Source organism: Elephantulus edwardii, unplaced genomic scaffold, assembly GCF_000299155.1.
Source record: "Elephantulus edwardii isolate Elephantulus edwardi_28Jun2011 unplaced genomic scaffold, EleEdw1.0 scaffold00005, whole genome shotgun sequence".
NCBI lineage: Eukaryota > Metazoa > Chordata > Mammalia > Macroscelidea > Macroscelididae > Elephantulus > Elephantulus edwardii.
In genome coordinates, this window is record NW_006399755.1 from 11,960,856 (window position 1) to 11,971,079 (window position 10,224).

Genomic DNA, 10,224 nt, shown 5'->3' on the forward strand with positions numbered 1-10,224 from the left:
ACCAACTGTCTTATTGATTTGGGAATTGGATGCCAACCACTCCCTTCTGTATCACACGTTATACTTGCAATTTTGCATTTATTGGTGAATTTCATGGAAAAAAGAACTCTGTTATGTTTCCTATTGTTTGTCCAGTGTTGGCCCAGGCTCCTAGAACATGTTATACTTCCAACAAATAGCTGTGAAGTGAATGACTGAGACTATTACACTCTTGATGTGGAAAGATATTTATAATTAAGGGGAAAAAAGTAGGCTATAAAACAGCATACTTACTATGTTGTTGTTGTTGTTGATTGTCTTCAAGTCGAGCATGACTCATAGCGACCCTATGACCAAAAGGCCTGAGCCTTTTTATAACTATCGAAATTCATCAAAGTTCATAGAGTTTTCCAGAGGCATGTTGTTTAGGAAGTGGTTGTCACTCCTGCTTCATTATACATCACTGTCAATCTGTTTATTTCCTTGATTTTGATGAAGGAACCACATGCCCACGATCAGGTGGTAAATTATGATTGATCTAAGGGAAATTGTAACACTCTATTCTTTCCTTGAAGAGGGGCTATGAGACCCCATTTGGACAAGTCACTGGGGAAGGCTACTGTCAAAAGAGCAAGTGCCACATGGGGATGGCCATATCTGACCTTTACTAAATTCAAAAAGGGGAACTGTCCCTATCAACAACAACAACATACAAAACCAGTTCCCAAGAAGTCAGATAAGTTCCCCACACTCCTGCACCTCTTTCTACTCATCTTAAACAGTCTTACTGCTTTACTGGGTCCAAAATTAATGTGATAGTGCACAGACCACACAGAACCATACTGGGGAAGTCAGAATGTTATAATTTAGGTTAGTAGCAGAATACATTCAGGACAGCTTCCAAAACGTGCTCACAGGTGCCTCAGCCTTAGGCTTTGTAGCTTTAGACCAGTGTTATAAAGCTCTCAAGTCCTCCAACAAACTTGGGCAAAGGCTCCTAGTTCTGCGTCTGTGGGGCAGCAGTCCCAAGGTGCAATCTGTCTCACATCAGGTCTGGTTCTCTGCTGCAGCTGCTGTGCCTGCTGCTCTTTGAGGCCCTCATCTGACGAGTGCAAGTATCTTTGGCCCCAGAGGATGCATGGCATTCTCTTGCTTCTTCTTTGCAGGTGCGAAGATCTCCACTTCTGCTTCTGGATCTGCTCAATCTAATGGAAAGACTAGCCAATCCCATCGTGGATAGACGAACACGCCCTATTAGTAGATTCTTCCTGCCCATCCAGATGGCAAAGTATGTTCATGTATAAAGAAGTAATTTTACACAATAAACTCTTAGCACCACAGCTTCGGAAAAACTTTTTGCTTTCCTGATTAAAACCAAAAAGGCAAAATTGACTAGCTTTTTGGCTCTGAACTCAGATGCAGTAGCTGTAGCTGCAGCAACTATATTAAAGCTGTGAGGGGAATGCCAAGAAGATTACAGAACCCTGCATTTGACACTGTTAGGTTGGTGAGCCAAAGCCAGCAACATGCATAGCAAGGTCTCCTAGCTAGGCATGTTAGAAAAAGCTAAACCTTATTTGTTTCAGCTCCTATGGTTGCAATTGAAGGAACTTCCAACAGATATGTAGAATGCTATAGACAATATTGAGCGGTTATTAACTGACTTGGCCAGCTTATGCAAAACAAAACAGCACATTGCTCTATCCTGCAGCATCCTCACAATTGCCACAGGTTCTAGGCTGCTTCTGTTGTAATCACGTCAATCCATTTTATCCTCTCCCACGCTCTTGTTGTCCCTCTATTTCACCTAGCTTGGTATCTTCTTTTAGCAACTGATCCCTTTTAGTGACATGGCCAAACCAAGTGAATCAGACAATGATCTGTTATTGTCCATAAGGTTTTTCACTGACTAATATTTTAGAAATAGTTTGCCAGGCTTTTCTTCCTAATCTCTGCTGAAACTTCTCCATCATGGATGACTCTGCTAGTATTCAAAACACTGGTGGCCCTTTAGAGTAGTGAGAGAAGACCTTCACCCTGAAACCCACAGCGTCCCTTTTCAGCAGGAAGTAGCTAAGAGAATACGCCGTCCCCTTTTCCTTATGACTCAGGGTGAAGTCTCTCTCAGGGAGGAGTGATAGGGAATGGCAAAGGACACACTGACAAAGGAGATTAATCAGAACTGGCTTTGACAAGCACTGTGGCATTTGGACAAGAACAAACAGGGAGGAGGGTAGAGAGAATAGTGCAACAATGAATGAGTGAAAGCCCAAAATCTCTGTAAATGTTTATGAAAATTAATAAAATATAATTATAGAAAAAAACACAAACACTGGTGGCATATCTTCTAGCATCCAAACAAGAAATATGATTATACATATGATTGTATATATATAAGTTAAAGTTTTTATCTTATCTCTACTTGGTGTGATTCTGTGTATCTCTGTAATCAACACTCTTGGCATCAGCAGTCAGTAAATCAAAAGACAAATTGCAAAAAAAAAAAAAAGACAAGTTGCACTGGAAAAATTTGCTGTTAAGGACCTCTCCAGAATACTAAGAATCAATGATGTCAGTCCACAGACTAACGTGAGCTTGATCCAGGCTGTGATCTTAGCAATTACTGGCTATGCATCAGAAAGCTTAGCAATGACTAAGGATGAGAGAAGAATTGTTGTTTTTGAGTTGTGATGCTGGAGAAGAGTTTTGAACATACCATAGACCACCAAGAAGACAAATAGGTCTGTTTTGGAGAGGGTGAAACCAGGTTTCTCCTTGGAGCCTAGGATTCTGAAGTTCCGTCTCACATGCTTTGTGCAGATGACCAGGAGGGACAGGTCCTTGGAGAAAGACATCATGCTTGGAAGGGTGAAGGGACAGCACAGGAGAGGAAGATTCCAGAAGAGATAGATCGACACAGTAACCCGGGTAATGGGGGTAGGTGGAGTCAGTGAGATCGGCTCAGGACAGGGCAGGCTTCAAAGCCATTGTATATGGAGTCGCGGTGAGTCACAGGTGACTTGATGGCACATAACAACAACAATAACAGTGTGAATGAGCCTGTAAATAATGACCGGAAAATAGCTTTCCACTATCACAAAAGAAACAGTCTTGCTCGCTGTTGTTGAGCTGTCCAACTTCTGACGACCCCATGTGAGCGGCACAGAATGGCTCCATAGGGTTTTCAAGGCTCTGACCTTTCTAAAGTAGATTCCCAGGCTGATACTCTGAAGTGGCTCCAGGTGAGTTTGAACCATCAGCCTTTTGGCTGGTAGTCAAATGCTTAACTGTGACATCAGGGAACTGCACAAAGGTGGTGCTTTTGTTGTTGCTGGGTTCTGACTCACCAGGACACTGTTTATGACAGACAGTGGCACCACGTGGTCCTGTTTCTCCCTCACAAGCTTGTGTTTGAGCTCATGTTGCAGTCTCTGTGCCAATCCGTCTCATTACAGGTTTTTATTGGCTGACCTTCTATTTCCTAGGTATGTTGACCTTTTCCAGGAGTGGTCCTTCCTAACAACATATCCAAAGTAGATGAGCTGAAGTCTCAACATTCTTGACTCTAAGGAGCATTTTGACGACACTTTCTCCAAAACAGATTTATTTGTTATGGCCAAACCTCATTGCCACTGACTTGATTCCAACCCATAGAAACTTTAAAGGGCAGAACAGAACTGTCCCGTTGGGTTTCTGAGACTAAATCTTAAGGAGCATAGACAACTTCATCTTTCTCCCTCAGAGTTGCCAAGCTTCCCGTTAACAGCATGACCATGGCTCCTTTTTCCTTCTGGCCCTCCATGACCTACTCACTGTTCCTTGCCAACATCATAATTCAAAGGCATCAATACTTCGGTCTTCGATAAAGAGTGCAAAGCCACAGTTCTGTGAAAACTGATGAACACAAAAATATTAGCTCTGGAAAGAAGTTCCCTCTCGTGATCAGTGAATTGGATGGAAGGTAGATGACAGTAGGAGAATGTGCTGGAGAAGGGATTCAAGCATGGCTGATCCACAAAGATCCGGATCCCATACAGAACAATCTGTGATTCTGACCACATGAGGAGGCCTGGTCCTGGTGAGAGTTGGATAACTGAGACTCTGAGGAGCTGTGAACAGAGCCTGTCCTCCGGTGCTGTTGTGAGGTGTGGACCCAGTCATGCAGATTTGGCTGTTCCAACCACACCACACAGTCCCTCCCTCCCCCACCAGCCCCCAGTCACAGAATTGTTCCCAGCTTCAGCGTGGCTCTCAGCTCATACAAGACAGAAGCTTCCTCACCCGACACAAGACCCCCAGGCCTTCCTGATAGCCTTCCTCGGGAAGGTGTAGGCCTGCAACAGCATGCAGGGTTGGGCTGAGGCCCCCCCAGGCTGAGGGACAGCTGTGAGTTCGGTATGTGGGGAGCACCTGTATTAGGTGTAAACACAGGTTTACATGAACTCATCTCTTTCCAAGACAAACCTGGGATTAGATCTCTGAAAGTGACCCTGGAGGAAGGCAACAAAAGAAGGGGAAACAACTGCAAAGAATGAAAAAGAAAATACACCAGGGAGTGATGTGGATGCTGCATACACGGAGCCCATGGTGCTGTCTCGGACCCTGACACTCACACTCACAGCTTAGTCTCTTCTCTGTGCTTTGTTCTGAGCCACCAACAGGCACCAGCTACTGATGGAGACGAACCACACACTCAGGGGAAAGAGGTGTGTGTGTGTCAGAGACACCACAAGCGACAAAGGTCACCTGGGGCAGCAGTACTGGGGGGAGGAGTCTGCGCCATTAGGGATGGTTTTACAGCAGCGTTCAGTGCAGCACAGAATCTGGATATTGATGGATCTGTGATTCATCTCCCTTCTCTTTAGAAAGGGGTAGAGCACCACCAGTCAATGGGTTCAGTGCTCTTCATAGATTTCTGTTGGGGTTTTTTGTTTGTTTTTTGTTTTTTTTTCTTTCTCATTAAACTTGTTTAAATGGGTCTCAAAATTTTGTGACAAATTTTTGGTCAAGTTGTTTCCATTTAAAAAGTACTGATTTTAAAAACCAATAACTTAAAACTGCCACAGGAAAGTGTGGTGAATCTTGTCACTAAAAAAAAAACAAACCTGCCACAGGGGAAAAAAAAACACATATGGTCCACAAAACATTCCTTCTGAAGGTTTTATGATACATTGTTATCATTAACCAGCCTTTTACTATTAAACTTAAATTGCCAATTGAGACAAACAGTTCTGAGACTGTTCTTCCACCACTGATTAAGACTGGGGTGGCAGGTGTTATGGGTAATATTCATTCAGCCTTCTGAGCTTTCTGAGCAGACTTGGTGACCTTGCCAGCTCCAGCAGCCTTCTTGTCCACTGCTTTGATGACACCCACAGCAGCAGTCTGCCTCATGTCTCGGACAGCAAAACGACCCAGAGGAGGGTAGTCAAAGAAGCTCTCCACACACACGGGCTTGCCAGGAACCATGTCCACAATGGCAGCATCACCAGACTTCAGGAATTTGAGGCCATCTTGTAGCTTCTTACCAGAACAGTGATCAATCTTCTCTTTGAGCTCAGCAAACTTGCAAGCAATGTGAGCTGTGTGACAGTCCAGCACAGGTGCATAACCAGCACGGATTTGGCCAAGATGGTTTAAGATGATCACCTGAGCAGTGAAGCCAGCTGCTTCCATGGGTGGGTCATTTTTGCTGTCACCAGCCATGTTGCCACACGTCTTTCACAGAGATGTTCTTAACGTTGAAGCCAACATTGTCACCAGGCAGAGCTTCACTCAAAGCTTCATGGTGCATGTCAACAGACTTTACTTCAGTGGTAACGTTGACTGGGGCAAATGTGACCACCATGCCAGGCTTGAGAACACCAGTCTCCACTCTGCCCACAGAGACAGTATCAATACCACCAATCTTGTAGACATCCTGGAGAGGCAGACGCAGGGGCTTATCAGTTGGATGCGTTGGTGGCAGGATGCAATCCAAAGTTTTGAGCAGTGTAGTCCCATTGGCACCGCCATCTTCCCGGGTGACTTTCCATCCCTTGAACCAAGGCATATTAGCACTTGGCTCCAGCATGTTGTCACCATTCCAACCAGAAATTGGCACAAAGGCTACTGTGTCAGGGTTGTAGCCAATTTTCTTGATGTAGGTGCTAACTTCCTTAACGATTCCCTCATATCTCTTCTGGCTGTAGGGCAGCTCAGTGGAATCTATTTTGTTAACACCAATAATCAGTTGCTTCACACCAGTGTGTAAGCCAGAAGGGCATGCTCACGGGTCTGCCCATTCTTTGAAATTCACCAACACCAGCAGCAACAATCAGGACAGCACAATCAGCCTGTGATGTTCCTGTAATGATGTTTTTTATAAAGTCTCTGTGTCCTGGGGCATCAATGATGGCCACATAGTACTTGCTGGTCTCAAATTTCCACAGGGAGATATCAATGGTGATGCCACACTCACATTCAGCTTTCAGTTTATCCAAGACCCAGGCATATTTGAAGGAGCCCTTTCCCATTTCCACAGCTTCCTTCTCAAATTTTTCAATGGTTCTCTTGTCGATCCCACCACATTTGTAGATCAGATGGCTCAGTCATGGTGGACTTGCCCGAATCTACGTGTCCAATGACGACGATGTTGATATGGGTCTTCTCCTTTCCCATTTCGGCTTAGGTTTTGCGATGGTATTCACCAACACCTGTACTCTGGTGACAAATCCGCTGGAAAAAAAAAAGCTGTTTGGGTTTTTTTTAATTAACTTTTTCTTTTATAGTGATTTACTTACAAAGTTCATATACATTGTTTTTCACACTGGGTCTTTTCCATTTTATTTACCCACCTCTGCCTCCACCCATCAAATTGTGCAACCCTATGATAACCTCCCCACCCATCCTTACCCAACTTAGATCCTCATACATATTTTACTACTTCTCTATTTCTATAATAATGTGTGCAGTATTTGTCCTTATAGGACTGAGTTAGTTCACTCAACATAATGCTCTCCAGTCCCTCCCAAGTTAAGTAGTAATTTTCAAAATCATTGCTCCTGTGCGCTGCATAGTATTCCATCATATGAATGTTCCATAATTTCCCAAGCCATTAGATTGTGGTTGGACATTTTCCTATCACTCTTCCTTTCTCCCTCTTCACTCTCAGACTCATGATGCTCACATAATCTTTCTGAGCCTCAGTTTCCTCATCTATATAATGGGTCAGTTACTGCCACCTCAATTCCTGCCAGATGAGCGTCTTTGTTTTTTTTTTTTTTTTTTATGAGCGTCTTTGATCACCCTGTCTTGAATGGGGTCATCCTGGTCCTGGGCTCTGATGGCTAAGATCCCCTTTTTAGTCCCTGTGTCCTGACTCTGTCTCTCATCTCAGCCGCTCCAAAGGTAGTGAACTAAAAGACGACCTTGGCCAACAGAGGTCCCATCCAGGGGAGAGACAGTCATGCAGAAATGTCAGCTGGGAGCTCTGCTGACCTCGGGTTCCTCCTCATACAAGGGAGTAGACAGCAATCCTCAGGGTTGGTCTTCCATCCATTTTTGCCCTGTATCTGTCACTCAGAGGGCTGATTCCAATAGGGAGAACAAAGTAGGTGAGGGGTCCTGAGTGGGGAGGGGGAGACTCAGCAAGCAGAGGGGGCGGGAGGGAGTTACTGCTATGCTGGTTCTGGGGTATCTAATGGGAGCTGCTGGTTCAGATGACTGACTTCCCTGCTCCATTAACACCCTGACCCTGACCGCGAGGTGATGGAAATATTTTGGCCTGGGGGTAACAGTGACATCTGAAGCTGCCAGTGACCCATTTCTCTAGTCCCCACCCCCGCTTGAATCTTTCCCTCTCACCCTTGGGCACAGGATGAAATCTGGGTGCATGCCAGAGTTTGTCAGATCCAAAAGGCTAGTTCCTGGCACCGTGTGGCGTCTGTGTGCGCAGGGTGGGCTGCCCTCCGAGAGTCACAGCCCTGTCCTCGCCCTCCAGACCTGTCTCACACTGCGTACCTGCCTCCTTCGGTCTGTGCCGTGACAATGACACTCTCAGGCCTGTCAGCTTATTTGGCCCTATATCTCCTTGGTGATGTCATGATTTTTGCTGCCTTTTAATTGAGAATAAACTGAGGTTCAGAGAAGGGGCAGGGACTTGCCAATGTCACACAGACCCAGGATTAGAACTCGTCTTCTGAATCCAGGGTCTGTTCTCTTCCCTATCTACAGCCAGGCCTGTCAGCTCTGCCGCCACAAGACCCCATTTTCCTCCAGCCTCCCCACCACAGTGCTGCCATTGTCATGGTCATGACCTTCTCCCTGCACCCCCCCAGATAATAACTCCCTTCCACTACACCTCATCAGAGGCATTCTTACATGGTAACTGGTGGGCTCTAAAGCTACTCTCTTTAGACCAGAGCATGAAGTGGGTGAACAGATGGCCTTGGCCATCAGGGCTGTCTGTTCAAGGGAGAGACAGTCATACATCCTGGTGCAGAGGAGAGAAGGAGAGTTCACAAAGGAAAGCTCAGGGAAGGCTGCCTGGAGGAGGCAATCCAGAAGTGAGTTTTCAAGGATATATAAGAGTTACCAGACAGGAGAATGGGGAGAAGGGCATTCCAGGAGGTGGGAATAGCATGAGCAGAGAGACACGAGCCTGGAAGCTGCAGAGTGGTGCTGGGGGTCCTGAGGAGGACACCACAGTCAGTGCTATACCATTAGGGAGGACACTGGGGGTTCCCACACTTTGGGCTGCCTCAGTGTCTCCTAGGTAGCTTCTAAAATGCAGATTCTTGGGCCTAGCATCTACACATTCCAGTTTGGTCTGATGAGTCTGCACGTCTCATAGGCTTGTTCCCCATTCTCGCCCCATGCCCATCACCCACTCTTAGTTCTGCTGCAGGTGGTCCCTGGGCAGATCTTGGAGACCAATCAGCAGAGCTGAGGCTTTCAACAGATGGAGCAATGCACACAAAACCTAGAAGAGTTGTGTGGAGGCTAGAGAGGGATGAAAGGAGCTCTAGTGATGCAGTGTGTAACACAGTGGACTACTAATTGAAAGGTCAGCAGTTCAAATCTACCAGCAGCTTCTTGGGAGAAAGATGAGCAGACGTTTCTTATCATAAATGACTGGGCATCTGTGGCTATGGGGTTTGGGGAGTGGCAAGGGAGATGTGGAGGGGGCCTTTTAAGGGGACTATAGGTCAGGTGGACAGAGAGAGCTACTGTTCTGTTGATTTACTTAGTTTGGAAGAGATTTTCACACCTCCTTTGAGAAACTGTGAGGAGAGGGCACATGGCTTAGGAAAGTGAGCGGTGTTTCCAACAAGACAGAAGCACAGTTCAAGACAGACACCAGAAACCAGATCCTGGAAAAATCCAGGGGAAGGACAGGGCAGCGGAAAGGGTCCTCCTTGATCTGCTGGATGTTTTCTTTTTATACCTACAAGGAAAGGGGGTGCCAGGCAGATGAGGGGGCCTCTCCATTTTCTCCGTGAACTTGTAGGTGAAGGGGCTGATGGGAAAGGGACTGGATGTGTGTGGAGGCCGGTGGAGATCTGGGGCCTAAAACAATTCCTCGGGGGTGAGGCTGGAACTGTGGGGGCAGGTGAAAGCAACTTGGAAGTTGGGGACCTTTGTTTGGAGTCCCTCAGCAAGGTCTCAAAAACATTAAAAACTATCCCACCTGTAGGGATGAAACCACGGGTTTGCATGGTTTGGTGGGTCGAGGGAAGGGGGAAAGGAAATGGAAAGGATCCGGGTGAAAAGACAGGGCAAGATCCAATAGTGATTAATTGTATAAAGCATTATGCATGAGAAAGATTGTGTGAAACGCAATGCAAATGTAGAATAGTGTGAAACACAATGTATACGACCTTTGTAGGCAAGCTAATTAACCCCCCCAAAACTTATTTTCATCCACTTTTCCCTGTGCATACCACCCTAGCAGACTATCCCATAAAAAATAGACCCCAATCTTGAGTTACCTTTTCCAGGAAGCCTACTCAGATCCAGAGCCCATCTGAATGGGCTCCCACAGCACCTTCCCAGGCCCTTCCTTGTGTGGTGCTCTCCTGGTACTGTACATACCTCTGTGCTCTGCCCTACATCTTTGTGGGGTCCTTGAGAACAAGGATTCATCTCTAGGACTGGAGCCCCCAGCCTGTGACTTTTGGGCTCTGCTAAAAGTGACCTAGAGGCTGATCGCTTTCACCTGGGTATTGGGCGTCCTCTGCTGGCCTAGATAAGCATAGCCGCTAC

General features: G+C 46.1%; 1 pseudogene; it reads right to left on the reverse strand.

Moving 5' to 3' along the window:
* Window positions 1–5,268: 5,268 nt before the first annotated feature.
* On the reverse strand, window positions 5,269–6,639 carry LOC102844795 (annotated as a pseudogene).
* Window positions 6,640–10,224: the final 3,585 nt, after the last annotated feature.